This window comes from Strongylocentrotus purpuratus, unplaced genomic scaffold (genome assembly GCF_000002235.5).
Source record: "Strongylocentrotus purpuratus isolate Spur 01 unplaced genomic scaffold, Spur_5.0 spur5_contig_821, whole genome shotgun sequence".
In the NCBI taxonomy this organism is placed as follows: Eukaryota; Metazoa; Echinodermata; class Echinoidea; order Camarodonta; family Strongylocentrotidae; genus Strongylocentrotus; species Strongylocentrotus purpuratus.
In genome coordinates this window covers 398,557-415,059 of record NW_022145526.1, presented here as the reverse complement: position 1 = coordinate 415,059, position 16,503 = coordinate 398,557, and the positions used below count along the sequence as shown (strand labels likewise).

The 16,503-nt window shown below is 39.0% G+C and overlaps 1 long non-coding RNA gene across 1 annotated transcript; it reads right to left on the bottom strand.

Moving 5' to 3' along the window:
• Nucleotides 1-222: 222 nt before the first annotated feature.
• LOC115922262 lies at nt 223-14,221 on the bottom strand. The gene is made up of 3 exons (XR_004063388.1): nt 14,146-14,221; nt 2,097-2,201; nt 223-341 (listed from the first exon to the last, which is right to left on the bottom strand). It is a non-coding gene; the product is annotated as an uncharacterized LOC115922262 (long non-coding RNA).
• Nucleotides 14,222-16,503: the final 2,282 nt, after the last annotated feature.

Genomic DNA, 16,503 nt, shown 5'->3' with positions numbered 1-16,503 from the left:
GGAGGCCCTTTTTTGTTTTCTTTCTCAAAATGGCTGCCCGGCACATTTTCCATGACCTCCGGCCGAGCCATTTTTCAAGATGGCCTCAAAATAGAAGCGGGCAGGGACGCTAATTATTAATTTTTTTCGCCTTAAGTTTGAATTTATAGAAAAAAAAATCGTTTCTTTGGAGAGAATAGAAGAGAATTGACAGGGACCTTCCTTTAGCTGCTTACCGATATCACTTTGTTGATGTGTTTCATGTTGATCATGTATCCGGTCGTACATGCAATGTCTGACAGGGAGTGCTTGCTACCACATACCTTCACCCGTTTACCTTCTGTACGTGCTCGCTCAACAATCTACACACAAATGAGAAAGAGCTATGTTTGATGTAAGATGGCGCCTGACCAGATTACTCCCCGGGGGCGTTATTTTTTCTGCGGCACAGATTGGGATTAGGTGCGTGTTGAGCCTATGGGAAAGTTTAGGGTTAGGGTGAGGGTAAGGGTTAGGGTTAAATCAAGACCCCTTAAAAAAAAAGCCCCAATCTGTGCCGCAGAAGAAAATAAAATTAGCCCCCGGGGAACGGAGCGTGTGCCCTATCATGTGCAGATTAACAACGAATCCAATGACCATGGTAATAATAATCATAATGTGAAGCGCTTAAAAACGTAGTAAAAATGAGAAAGAGCCATGTTTGATGTGATTTGATTGATTACATAGTTTGATTGATTCATCATTGTTAAATGGCACCTGGCCAGAATACTTCCCAGGGAGCGGAGCAAGTGCGCTATTATGTGCAGATTACCAATTGAAGCCAATGACGGAGGTAATCTAGATTATGATGGAAAAAGCGTCAAAACGTACCATTAAGCGCTATACAAATGTGACTATTATTATTATTATTGACTAATTGCTATATCATCTTTCAAACATTATATTCAGTGATCATCTTTTCACCATAATGATACAAGGATCATTACGTGACTCAGTACTTTGAGTTTACAGGTGTGCCTTTGTACCCAATTAAAAATTTGCACGCTCAGCCATGCAGTGAGTCTAGACCAATATGCCATTTCCGTAATGTAAACAAATTTATTGCATGTGTCTTTGTGAACTGCCTTGAAACGAAATATTTCATCCACCTGTTGCGTATAATTGTCAGAATGCGAATTGCAGGCACATTATCTTTCAGTACGGGCACAGAACCGGTGAATGCATATTGTGAATAAGGCATGGTATAAGAGGGCAATGTTTGATGTGATATGATTTGATTGGTTGATTAATTTACTTCAACTGACTCATAATTTAATTGATTGTCTGCTAAATCATTTTTAAACATACACAATCATTGATCAATACAATCTATCCAAATACAGTTCAGCAATAGAAACAATGAATGCATTATTACAAATGGACATGATATAAGAGAGCTTCTTCTTCTGATCAAGTCACTACGCCACACCGTTCACTCTTGATTAGATTGTCCCAATCCAGTATTAGGGACTTTTAGATTCGCACGAAGACAATGGGGATTGCTACGATCGACGTCCTTTTAATGCACTGCCTTGAATGGACGTCACACGTATCAGTCCACGCAAATCTAAAAGTCCCTATTGGATGCATTATATTGCGCAGGGAGGGGGAGGGGGGGGGGTCAATGCTTACAGATCTTCTTTGGTGCAAGGGTCTGGTAGATGTGGGCAGGCCAGGGGGGTGTTTGACAAAGACTAAGATCGACTTTAAGTTGGACTTAAATATGGCAGGCCAATTATGCCACTGCCCAATGGTTGCTCTCACCATTGGTCTCTCATTTATGGTCTTTAGATAATATTTTTTCCTTCAATAATGAACTATCAAAAAAGCTGAATTCTGTAGATGTGTGACCATGATTTGTACGTCCCTTGATAGACCATTGCCAGTAAATGGTGAGAGCAAACAGTGGCATGAACGGCCTGCCATAGTTAAGTCCAACTTACAGTCGATCTTAGTCTTTGTGAAACACTCCCTTGGATATGTTGCATAGTCTGCTCCTTAGGAGGGTGACAGTGAAAGCATAAAGCTTGATATGCTTTATTACTTTTTATTTCCTTTGTTTTAGTGGATAAACTGACCTGGGTAAGTTCTGCTGTGTCCTGTGGTTCAAAGTAGAGCTCAGGCTTACAGGAGAATGTCTCGGCCCAGTTTTGAAAGATGTAGCCCTCCATGGTAGTTTCAATCTGAATGGTAAATGAAGAAAAAATGCCAGATCTTTTTTTTCATTCCATTTTTATATTGTACATATATATTTCATTAATATTGTCTGCCTTCAGGGCAATACGACATATATCGCCCAAACCGAAGGTGAGGGTGATATATGTCAAGTCGTATTGCCCTGAATTAGGCAGTCAATATTACTATTGTTAACCACATCAGACATCTAGAGCAAACAAGAAACTCTTACTATCTTATGATAAATATTATATTCCACATACTAAGAATCTTGCTCTACGATTGGTCAAAAGTAAATCACGTGATGAAAGATAGTTCGCCCATTATTGATAGGATAAGCAAAAAGTTCGTTACACTGTGTAGATAGTACTACTATCTGAACAGTGAAACGCACTTTCACTGAATATAGAGGTACTATCTACACAGGGCAACGCACTTTCACTGAAGATTATCCAAAAGCGCACTAAAACAGGCGTAATTAAGCGCGCATTACGAATGAGCACAATCAAAGAAAACACATACGCGCATCGTAACCTCAAGTGATTGGGTTAAACTTAAAATTTTGTGGTGGAAATTTGGGCCTAGGTGTCTTTTATGTAGATGCATACACATCCATTAAACTCGCGCTTTGGTGGATACAATTTTGGAAGTTAGGAAATGTTTTTTCAGAGTAAAAAGTGTAAGTGGATCCGAGTCCCTGGAGCTTTTTTTTGTTGGGGGGGGGGGGGGGCGACCACCCCAATCGCCCCCTGGCTAAGCGCCTGTCTTTATACCGTTTCATCAATGAAATATTTCTCGCATCAAAAAAGTCTGAGTGACGTTATCGAACAACTTAACAATATCAAATTGATATTTTCCTAAATCAAGAAACCAAGGAAATCTCGGTTTAAAGATACACAAAAGAAGTTTACTATCATGGTGCCTTGCTGGATGGTGGTGGCACTCGGTTTAACGGTGTAGGTTTTTTCTTAGACTATATCCTTAAAAAAAAGAATAGAATAGATTTTACCCTGAACTTAGTTGAGGTGATTATGGAAATCATTTTTATTTTTTGACACTGGCAATTTCACTATTCTTTTTTTCTCTCTGTCTTTCTTTCTATTTCTCTGTAATATACTTTTTCAGAAAAAGTTGGGGGGGGGGGTGAGCTCGAGGCCCTCGAGCCCCGCCGTTCCGCGGGCCCTGCCATATTGGCCTCTAGATAAGCATATTTCTTGCCTGACTATAAATTTAGGAATTTGTCATTTTGCAACAAACGCATTAAAAGTATAGTTTACTAACAAGTGAGGAAAAATCTCGGAAAATTATGTCACTTTAGCAAAATTTGTAAATCACCGGTATCGAATTAGAAATAAACCACTTTTGAATTAATATAATGAACATAATTATTATTGCTGATAATATAGCGCCTATAACTTACTTTATTGGAAGTCTCTAAGCGCTCTACATTAATGCCGCATAATTGCAGCTGTACCGCGCTCTGCGTTTCAAGGAATAAATTCCTACTATTTACTTCACCTTGGTGGACTGTGGCAAATGTAGATCAATATCTTGCCAAGGGGGGGGGGGGGGGGGGGGGGGGGGGGGCACTGCCCCCAAGTCCCCTCCCCTCCCCCTTCATTACGCCAGTGCCCCCCCCCCCCGAACTACACCTTGTTGGCGGGAAAAAGTCGCAACTGATTTCCCCCTTCTTTTCTTTTCTTCTTCTTCCTCTTTTTTTTTCCTTTCCCTTTCTCACTACTCTTTCCCTTTCCCTTCTTTTCCTTCTCTCTCATTTATGTTTCAGGGGGGGGGGGAGGCAAGGGCCTTTCGGACCCCCTCGATTCACAACTTGTTGGCGGGAAAATTGAAAATGATATTCCCCTTCTTTTGTTTTCTTCTTCCTCTTTTTTCCCTTCCTTTTATCTCCCTTTTTCCTTTTTTCTTTCCCTTTTCTTTCTTCTTTCTTATTCTTTTTTTGATGGGGGAGGGGGGTAGTAGCCTGGGAGGCAAGGCCCTTTCGGCCGCCACCCCCCCCCCCTCGATCTATTTCTTTTCTCCCCTTTTCTTTTCTTCTTCCTCTTCTCTCTTTCCAACTAGTAATCATTTACTGGTTTTCAACTTGTAAATTAACTGGTAATTATCTACTGGTTTTCAACTGGTAACAACTGGTAATCATACCGGTTTTCAACTGGTAAATCAACTGGTAATCATCTACTGGTTTCCAACTGGAATCAACTGGTTTCAAATGGTCCAGTTTGGCCACTGTGTTGCAACTGGAATGAACTAGTATGTTTACCAGTAAGGCCCATTCATTTTAACTGGTATCAACTGGTCCAATGATATACCAGTATGGTTAATGGCATTCATATGGAATCGTCTGGTAAACTAAACTCATCTGGGTTTCAATATGTTCCATTTGGAAACAATTGGTCTCAAATGGTCCACTTTGGTTTCATGGGTTTTAAAACTGGAATCAACTGGTAGATTTACCAGTAAGGCCTATTGTTTTTAACTGGTATCAACTGGTGTAACAATTTAATACCAGTACGGTTAATTGGTTTCAACGGGAATCGACTGGTTTGTTTTCAGCATGTGCCAATAGAATCAATGGGTTTTAACTGAGATATACTGGTGCGTGTGAAGTTTACCAGTTGTGTCAACTGGTTTCAACTGGTACCAGTTGAATCCAGTGAGTAGAATAAACTGGCATATATACCAGTTCCTTCAAATGGATTCAACTTGTACCAGTTGATTCTAGTTGATACCAGTTGGTTTCAACTGTTTTTGGCCTGGGTACGCAGACTTGAACCAAGCCAATAGATTAATGTGTTTATTCATTGAGTGATTTTGATATAATAGGATGTTTTGAAAGAAACACATTTCCTTGTTTTTTACACAAAAATATATAAATTCATAACATCATCGACTTAGCGGGACGAAATTGACCTAAAGGTTAGGGTATATAAATATGTTATATAGTTTGAATGCCGTTGGCATCTTATTTAAGAGTAATTTTGTTTTACTAAAGGGGAAAAAAGTGCTCCTACCCCTCCCCCCCCCCCCAACTGAGCGAAATATCGGTCGGCGCGATTTTCAAATTTCCGGGTACAAATAAAAAAAATTGTGCTCACTACCCCCCCCCCCCCTTTTTTTTGGGGGGGGGGGGGGAGCTTCTAGCTAAGCACCCACGCTCCTCAGGATACAATCAGTGATCATAAAATGATTTAACAAAAAATGTCAACCTACTAGCGTGAACATCATTACAATTGATTTCGATCAAGGTACGTTTCCTTTCAGAATGTTTCTTTCTTCTTTCACCCTTGAAAACAAGCCCAGCCGTATGAAATATCTTATTTGCCTAGATTTGTGTGGTTTTACGGCAATCACCCTAGTCTTTTCTCTCTCTCTCTCTCTCTCTCTCTCTCTCTCGCCCTCTCTGTGTGTTAAGAAATCCAGGGTCCATGAGTAAACACATATCGTTTAAATAAAATATAAACTACTACAGACACACTCAGTTCCATAACACAACGTTTTTAATTTAGAGAAGAAAATTCGTTAGGTTGCGTTCAAGGTTTAATTTGTAGAATCGTCAAATTTAATGTCAGGGGATGATTTTGTCTTCAACTTAACATAGAGAGCCTCCTTAGGACTCCTTTCTACATGATGTCATAATCAGGTGGTCATAATGATATAGCTATTTCATGGCTTTTACAATTTCAAAGAATATTCAAATAATCCCTCGTACTCGTCAACGTGGTCAATCAGACCACGTCATTCATAAGGTGAAGCCCTCTTAGATACAATTATAGCATACCATAATTATAGCTAAATGCGTAAATGTATTTCGGTATTTACATTTTTGGGTTTCACTTATTTCCTGAATTACATTATGATAAACTGATATATATATATCTGAAATCATGCTTGTAAAGGATGGTGGACCTGAATATCAGGTAAAGTGTCATAACCAGAAGCCAAAATATCGTTTCCCTTTTTTTCACTGCAGTTATAATTATGTCTGTCTGAGTTTGCTCGTATATTATTTTGGCGAGGAATGTTTGTATCGAAGTAGAACAAAGTAATACCCAAACTTAGAAATAATAATAATATAATATATAACATTTATATAGCGCTTAATACAAAGTTTCTAAGCGCTTAACAAAAATAAAATTAAAGTAATGTTAACCTACAAATTACAACAATATAATACATGATACATAATTATAATAACAAATTCCTAATAATAATCATACAATAATAATAGTTAATCTTTACATAACGCTTTATAGTTTAACAAACAAAATATGATTACATTACATTACATATTGAACATATAAGTCTTAAGTCTTAAGTTTACTCTTGAATGTTTCTAACATTGGGGACTCGCGTATTTCATGGGGAAGATTGTTCCAAAGTTGGGGGGCACAGACAGAAAAGGCTCGTTTCCCATAGCAGGTGTGGGTGCGAGGGCCTGGGGCCAGATGAAGATGTGCTGTGGATGAAGATCGGAGACGCATAGATGAAGTACGGGTTTTAGGAGAGATGAGTGCCGAGAGATATGAGGGAGCAAGTTTGTGAAAGGCCTTGTATGTCAGCATGAGAATCTTAAATTTGATACGTTGTTGGAGGGGGAGCCAGTGTAGAGAACGAATGATCGGTGTGATGTGTTCATGTTTTCTTGTACGCGTGATGAGGCTAGCTGTTGTGTTCTGAATATGTTGAAGAGGGGCTAAATGAGAGCTAGGGAGATTGATTAATAGTCCATTACAGTAATCAAGGTGGGAAGTTACAAAGGCATTAACAAGACGATGAGTAGAACTTTGATCCAGAAATTCGCTTACACTACAAATAGTTTCCATTGTAATTTTACTCTAAAGAATCTACAAACATGTTTTTGAGCTTCTAGTTAAGCACCCAGGCTCCTCAGGATACAATCAATGATCACGAAATTATATTTTTTTTTTGGATGTAAAATCTACTAGCGTGAAAATCTTTACAAATGATTTCAATTAAAGGTACGTTTCCTTTCAGAATATTTCTTTTAAATAGGTTTTTCTTTCATCTTTTACCCTTGTATACAAGCCCAACCTTATGAAATATCTTATTTGTCTAGATTTGTGTGGTTCCTAGGCATTCACTCTAGATCGAGTGCTCTCTCTCTCTCTCCCTCTCTCTCTCTCTCTCTCTCCCCTCTCTCTCTCTCTTTGTGTTAACATATCCAGGGTCCATGAGTAAACCCAAATCGTTTGAATAATATAAACTAAAAAGAAGACACCCCCAGAAAAACCCACTACATACACAATCAGTTCCATAACGCAACGTTTTTAATTTAGAGAAGAAAATTCGTTAGGCTGCGTTCAAGGTTTAATTTGTAGAATCTTCAAATTTAATGTCGGGTGATGATTTTGTCTTCAACTTAACATAGAGAGCCTCCTTAGGACTCCTTTCTACATGATGTCATAATGACATAACTATTTCATGGCTTTTACAATTTTAAAGAATATTCAAATAATCCCTCTTACACGTCAACGTGGTCAATCAGACCATGTCGTTCATGAAGTGAAGCCCTCTTAGATACAAGTATAGCATACCATATAGCTAAATCCGTAAATGTAGTTCTGTATTTACATTTTAGGGGTTTTACTTATTTCCTGAATTACATTATGATAAACAGATATATTTATATCTGAAATCAGGCTTGTAAAGGATGGTGGACCTGAATATCAGGTAAAGTGTCATAACCAGAAGCCAAAATATCGTTTCCCTTTTCTTCACTGCAGTTATAATTATGTCTGTCTTAGTTTGCTCGTATATTATTTTGGCGAGGAATGTTTGTATCGAGGTGGAACAAAGTAATACCCAGATTTGTACTTCTTTAAACTAGAAATAGTATTCCATTGTGATTTTACTCTAAAGAATGTATTCGACAAACATGTTTTTGAGCTTCTAGTTAGGCTCCCACGCTCCTCAGGATACAATCAGTGATCACGAATTGATTAATTTGTTTTGATGTAAAACCTACTAGCGTGAACATCATTCATACAAATGATTTCAATCAAGGTACGTTTCCTTTCAGAATGTTTCTTTCAAATAGGTTTTTCTTTCTTCTTTTACCCTTGTATACAAGCCCAGCCTTATGAAATATCTTATTTGTCTAGATTTGTGTGGTGCCTAGGCAGCCACTCTCGACTTCTCTCTCGCTCTCTCTCTCTCTCTCTCTCTCTCTTTGTGTTAACAAATCCAGGGTCCATGAGTAACCCAAATCGTTTGAATCATATAAACTAAAAAGAAGACACCCCCAGAAAAACCCACTACATACACAATCAGTTCCATAACGCAACGTTTTTAATTTAGAGAAGAAAATTCGTTAGGCTGCGATTAAGCTTTACCTTGTAGAATCGTGAAATTTAATGAGAGCCTCCTTAGGACTCCTTTCTACATGATGTCATAATGACATAACTGTTTCATGGCTTTTACAATTTTAAAGAATATTCAAATAATCCCTCTTACACGTCAACGTGGTCAATCAGACCATGTCGTTTATGAAGTGAAGCCCTCTTAGATACAATTATAGCATACCATAATTATAGCTAAATGCGTAAATGTATTTCGATATTTACATTTTAGGCGTTTCACTTATTTCCTGAATTACATTATGAAAAACAGTACGACCCAGAAAAAACAAGACCGAGAATTATCGATGTTTTGTCATAACTTAATTACAATTATAATTAATAAATTACACATATTTTTAAAGCTTAGGTCCTCCTCGTTCATTTGATGGAACTCATATAATGCATATTTCAGGTATGAGTCATTAAAAGCAATTTGAAGGAAGGAAACCAAAAAGTCAATTTGAGTGCGGTATCTGAATTTCAAAAGGAAAATCACATTTCAAGAACGTTCAGTTTCCGCCCTTCATATGACACCTCAATCAGGACAAATGACCAAGGAATAACAAAGTTGTGTTTGTTTAAAGTGAGGTTGCATTTCCATAATTTGATTTTGAAATTTCGTTTTTTACTGGCTTCCTGCCGTAGCAACAAACGGAATTGACAAAAGACTTAACTTCGTTTCGTTGACGATCATACATAGACGAAAGACTTCATGCATGGCTGATTGTCAATGAAGTCTTTTGTCAATTCTGGTTGTCGCTACGGTAGGCAGCCAGTGAAAACGAACTTGTTAATTTGTTGTAATTGTGATTAAGTTATGATAAAACATCGATAATTCTCGGTTTCCTTTTTTCTGGGTCGCACTGTATATATCAGGCTTGTAAAGGATGGTGGACCTGAATATCAGGTAAATTGTCATAACCAGAAGCCCTAATATCGTTTCCCTTTTTTTTCACTGCAATTATAATTATATCTGTCTGAGTTTGCTCGTATATTTTTTCGGCGAGGAATGTATGTATCGAAGTGGAACAAAGTAATAACAAGATTTGGACATGCTTACACTTCAAAAAGTTTTCCATTGTAATTTTACTCTAAAGAATCTATTCAACAAACATGTTTTTGAGCTTCTAGTTAAGTACCCAGGCCCCTCAGGATACAATCAATGATCACGAAATGATTAATTTGTTTTGATGTAAAACCTACTAGCGTGAACAGCATTTATACAAATGATTTCAATCAAGGTACATTTCCTTTCAGAACGTTTCTTTGAAATAGGTTTTTCTTTCTTCTTTTACCGTAGATTTGTGTGGTATCTAGGGTTTCCCTCTAGAGTGCTCTCTCTCTCTCTCTCTCTCTCTTTGTGTTAACACATCCAGGGTCCATGAGTAAACCCAAATCGTTTTAATAATATAAACTAAAAAGAAGACACCCCCAGAAAAACCCACTACATACACAATCAGTTCCATAACACAACGTTTTATATTTAGAGGAGCAAATTCGTTAGGCTTCGAGCAAGGTTACTTGTAGAATCTTCAAATTTAATGTCGGGTGATGATTTTGTCTTCAACTTAACATAGAGAGCCTCCTTCGGTCTCCTTTCTACATGATGTCATAATGACATAACTATATCATGGCTTTTACAATTTCAAAGAATATTCAAATAATCCCTCTTACACGTGAACGTGGTCAATCAGACCATGTCGTTCATGAAGTGAAGCCCTCTTAGATACAAGTATAGCATACCATATAGCTAAATGCGTAAATGTAGTTCTGTATTTACATTTTAGGGGTTTCACTTTATTTCCTGAATTACATTTTGAAATACAGTACGACCCAGAAAAAACAAAAACGAGAAATATCGATGTTTTATCATAACTTAATTACAATTATAATTAATAAATTACACATATTTTTAAAGCTTAGATCCTCTTCTTTCATTGATGGAACCCCCCCCCCCCCCCCCCCACTCAGTGTTATTTAGGGTACGCATATGCGTGTTCCAACCGACCCCCCCTTTTCAGCAAAAGTCCGGTGTGTAAAGTCAATACGGCTCGACCTTTTTCTTTTGTATACGAGCCTTTTTCCGGACCCCCCCCCCCCCCTTTTCAGCAAAAGTCCGGTGTGTAAAGTCAATACGGCTCGACCTTTTTCTTTTGTTACGAAAAGGACATTTTGGCAACACGCATGCGGTCATTTTGAAACCTGAGTGGGGGGCCGGGGATGGAACTCGTATGATGCATAATTCACGTATGAGAGATTAAAAGCAATTTGAAGGAAGGAAACCAAAAAGTCATTTTACGTGCGGTATCTGAATTTCAAAAGGAAAAAGTTTCTGCCCCTTCATATGACACCTCAATCAGGACAAATGACCAAGGAATAACAAAGTTGTGTTTGTCTAAAGTGATCCTTGCATTTCCATAATTTGATTTTAAAAGTTCGTTTTTACTGGCTTCCTGCCGTAGCAACAAACGGAATTGACAAAAGACTTAAATCCGTTTCGTTGACGATCAGACATAGACGAAATACTTCATGCATGGCTGATTGTCAATGAAACGGAGTTAAGTCTTTTGTCAATTCTGCTTGTCGCTACGGCAGGCAGCCAGTGAAAACGAACTTGTTAACTTTTTGTAATTGTGATTAAGTTATGATAAAACATCGATAATTCTCAGTTTCGTTTTGTCTGGGTCGCACTATACATATCAGGCTTATAAAAGATGGTAGACCTGAATATCTGGTAGAGTGTCATAACCAGAAGCCAAAATATCGTTTTCCCTTTTTTTTCACTGCAGTTATAATTATGTCTGTCTGAGTTTGCTCGTATATTATTTTGGCGAGGAATGTTTGTATCGAAGTTGAACAAAGTAATACCCAGATTTGTACATGCTTACACTTAAAATAGTTTTCCATTGTGATTTAACTGTAAAGAATCTTTTCGACAAATATGTTTTTGAGCTTCTAGTTAAGCACCCACGCACCTCAGCAGGGGCGTACGCAGGGGGGGGGGGGGTTTGGGGGTTTAACCCCCCCCCTTGGTATTTATATGTGTGTAAACCCCCCTAAAAAAAACTAACCCCCCCCCTTTTGTTTTGTTTTGTTTTTAATTTAAAAAAATTTAAAAAAAAAAAAAATTATGCCCACGGCTAACGTAAAGTGACCTTACCCCCCCCCCCCCCAACGAAAAAAAATGTCAAATTTTCAAATTTCGAGACCAAAAAAAAACACAAAAGTGTCCGCTTACCCCCCCCCCCCCCCCCCCCCCCCCCCCCCCCCCCCCCCCCCCCCCAACTGAGCGACTTTTCGGCCGGCGCGATTTTCAAATTTTCGGGAGCAAAAAAAATTTCGCCAGATTTTAACACCCCCCTTGAAAAAATCCTGCGTACGCCCCTGGTCCTCAGGATACAATCAGTGATCACAAATTTTTACAAATGATTTCAATCAAGGTACGTTTCCTTTCAGAATGTTTCTTTCAAATAGGTTTTTCTTTCTTCTTTTATCGTTGTATACAAGCCCAGCCTTATGAAATATCTTATTTGCATACTCCTCTCACTCTCGACTTCTCTCTCGCGTGCTCTCTCTCTCTCTCTCTCTCTCCCTCTTTCTCTCTCTCTCTCTCTCTCTTTCTCTCTTTGTGTTAACAAATCTAGGGTCCATGAGTTAACCCAAATCGTTTTGATAATATAAACTAAAAAGAAGACACCCCTAGAAAAACCCACTACATACACAATCAGTTCAATAACACAACGTTTTTAATTTAGAGAAGATAATTCGTTAGGCTGCGAGCAAGGTTACTTGTAGAATCCTGAAATTTAATGTCGGGTGATGATTTTGTCTTCAACTTAAAGGTACTATTTCCCTTTTGCAGCCAACCCCAAATTCTGTAGAACTTTGCAGGAATTATGAATATGTCATGTATGTCTTATCTGTGAAATTTAAACGTTAGCAGTGTCCTAATATTCAAAATATGCAAGGAAACCCGTTTTACTTGCAAGACTTCACTATCAGACACTATTGGGTGACTAACTGGCTTTGGTTCTTCTTTGGTAACAACAAACATAAAATGAGCTGTAAAGGGTACATGAGCATTTTGTCTACATCAATAACCCACTTCTTGTGATGACCAAAATTAAACTGATTGAATCATTCCGCAGCATAAAACGTATGACCATTCAGTACAATGGTCTGAAAATCAAGACTATTACTTATTGGCTCTATAGCTCCTAAGTCGATTTGACAACTAATAGTCGTTAATTTTCCAACTTGAAGACATTTTCAAGCCCTACCTGTTTCAGGGAAGTTCTAAATTAGTATTATCTTTCAAATGCCGTTGGAATTAAACCTTTTCATTTTTTGGCCTGCAAATGGGACATAGTACCTTTAACATAGAGAGCCTCCTTCGGTCTCCTTTCTACATGATGTCATAATGACATAACTATTTCATGGCTTTTACAGATTATTCAAATAATCCCTCTTACACATCAATGTGGTCAATCAGACCATTTCAAGAACGTTCAGTTTCTGCCCCTTCATATGACACCTCAATCAGGACAAATGACCAAGGAATAACAAAGTTGTGTTTGTTTAAAGTGATGCTTGCATTTCCATTATTTGATTTTAAAAGTTCGTTTTTACTGGCTTCCTGCCGTAGCAACAAACGGAATTGACAAAAGACTTAACTCCGTTTCGTTGACGATCACTAAAAACTCTACGTGATGCTAGGAGTCCACTGGGCCAGCGCCAGTTGGTGCCAGTTCGCGCCAAAGATTATGTGATTGGCGCGTAGTGGCTCGCTGTGGCGCCGAATTAATGTCCGCTCGGCATGTGTCGCCAAGTGGAATAAACTGGGTTCCATATGGCGTGCGCCAAATGCCACCCGGCTTGCTCCAAAATGTTGCGCCAGTTTGCGCCAGTTCGCGCCATTACACGGCCATTTGATTCCAAAATTCACCCTGTTGGCGCCATTCGCGCCAATAGACGGCTACTTTGCGCCACTTGGTGAATAGTTTGTGCCAAAGGTCGCCAAATTGGTTTGAACTTGCCGCCGCTTGGCGCTACTTGCCAACTATATAAATACCGGCCATCGGCTACCTGGTTCAGACCCTCCTCAGCTGCTGTATGAACAACATCTCTACTACAATTTTGATAGGCGGCAAGTGGCGCCGAATGGCGGGCAACCAGGTGGCATTTGGCGCGAAGTAGTCACCAATCGGGTGCCGTTTGGCTCGCGCCACTGCACATTTGGCGCGCACTTGGCGCCAAGTGGCGCCATGTGGCGCGAAATCTCATTGGCGCAACTTGGCGCGCCATTACATTCCAGTGGATTCCAATATGCGGACACTTGGCGCTGATTGCTCGATGCAAGTGGCGCGACGAAAATTTCAAACATTTTGAAATTTTCTTGCCGCCACATTCAAATTTGGTGCCGTTACGGGCCACCACAAGCCAGTTGGGAGGCAGTTTGAGCCACTACACGCCACTAGGCACCTTATTGGCGACACTAGGCGCCACAGTAAATTGCATTGGCGCAAACTGGCACCAACTGGCGCCGCCCAGTGGACTCCTAGCATTAAGGACTCACCGATATAACTGCACTGTACTGTAGTCCAATGTTCCTCGATGCGATGCTGTGATGTTCCGATATCTCCGTATATTAATACTTCTCGTAGTGCAACTCTGGTTCTGTGTTCTGCGTTCTGACTGAGGCGGCGGGATTAAGCCTCTTTATATACGGCGCACGCATGTACATGCGAGCATGGAAAGCCACCCGACGCACGCACATGCGTGCGGTCCGTATTGATTATTTCCAAAATTCCTCCCAACTAAATAGACTAAATTATACTCAGTTATATATTTATCATTATCTAGATTACAGTGTCCCAGTAACATTACCTCAGATCCCGAAGCAAAATCCTGGATTTAACTCATGCCACAAACGTAATTATAAACCTTTACGCCTTTAAGTTTTTTTTAAATCTGCTTAAGTTAAAATAAGAACGAACACTGTAAAAACCAGGGTGTAGAAATTCTTACACCAGTACGGTATTGAATTTGTTTGACACCATTAGTGTTGATTATAGTCTCAGTGGTGTTATTTTTTAACACCGGTCAGATTTAAGCATGCATTAATAATTACTGGGTGTTAAATAACATGGTGCAGTTTTATGCTCGGTGTTGAAAGTATCATCACGTGATTTCATTTAAGGCGGTTGATTGGTCGAATAAGTTTTCATAAAGTGTACGCGCGATTAATGATTACTTTACACGTGTTCTCAGAAAAATACATTTTTCATGATTTGTTAAGCAAATTATGACAATGCACATCAATTTTGTGATTTGTATTTTCCTTTGGCAATTATTGACCAATAGATTATTTGTCCGATCTTGTTACAATTACATTAACGTTTTAGCAATAGATATATTGATTATATTATGATTACTAACCAAGAAACGAAATGCATGTTTATTATATATTCGTGTATCAGCCTGTATCACTTAAATGTTTATCTTAAATATACTTCAAATGATCTATGTGATGAAGTTAATGCAATGGAGATTAGAATATACCTATCGGTGGACAGTTTCCAAGATCGATTGTGAATTATCAGTTTACCACTGGTTCTTCTACCCTGGTCGATAATGGTAGATAATAGGAAATATGGAATGTGGGACCATTAGAAACCCATAAAAAAAAAAAAATGGAATTGAATTTGTTATGATTCCAGATATTGGTGTTAATCTACACCAGTAGGAGTAAGTAACACCAGAGGAGTTGTCCGATATAGATACCAAGAAAGTGTTAAATTGAACACCCTTGGTGTTAATTTTAACACTCTGGTTTTTGCAGTGAAGTTTTACTTTTAACGGAAGTTAGACTTTGAGTTTAGACCCTACTTTTGTTTTAGTTTTAGTTTTACTTGTACTTTTAGTATTAGTAGTTTAGCTAATACATTTAATTTAGAGTCTATAACTCTAGATCATCATTTTATAATTATCAATTTATGTCAGCCACTAGTCAGTAATTTAGAGGTGAGTAGATCAGGATCTAGACAAAACTGAGTCCCTGTGACTTTACTTGTAAAGGTGTGCTTGGGGTGTAAACAGCTTCAGGCTCCAAGTCCAAGGCCAGCATGGCCAAGGGGGGGGGGGCTATGAAAATGATCATCATGCTGAGCTGAGATGGCATTGGATATATAGACCCTCCTGTTTAACTGATAGGGAATAAGTTGCCTTTCAAGCAAAAAGGGAGACTGAAGTAATCTCCAGGCGCGGATCCAGGGGGGGGGGGCCGAGCGGGCCTTGGCCCCCCCCCCCCCCCCCCCGCAAAAAAAAAAAAAAAAAAAAAAAAAAGAAGAAAGGAAAAGAAGGGAAAGGGAAAAAGGAGAAAAAGGGAAAGAAAGAAGAGGAAGAAGAAAAGGAAAGGGGGAAGAAGGAGATCGGGGGCCGAAAGGGCCTTGCCTCCCAGGCTGTTTACCCCCCCCCCCCCCCCCATCAAAAAAAAATAAGAGAGAAGGAAGGAAAGGGAAAAAAAAAAGGAAAGAGGAGATACTGGCGTACTGATAGAGGGGGGGGGGGGCTTGGGGAAATCAAATTCAAACGTCGTTTATTTCTAGTTCCACAACGGTGGATTACAAATAATGCTGAAATGACATAATTTCCGAAATTTTTCCTCACTTTTTAGTAAATTACACGTTTGTATGTGTTTGTTGAAAAATGACAAATTTCTAAATTTACAACTAGGCAAAAAATATGATTCTTGAGATTCGTACATGTCAGGGACCGAGGTACAGCGGGGATCGAGAGCCTCGAGCTCCCCCCCCCCCCCCCCCCCACTTTTCTTGACAAAGTATATCAAAGAGAAATAAAATAGAATGAGAGCAAGAAAGTGAGAATAGTTAACTGCCAGTGTTAACAAAATAATGAGGCATCAAAATGTGCT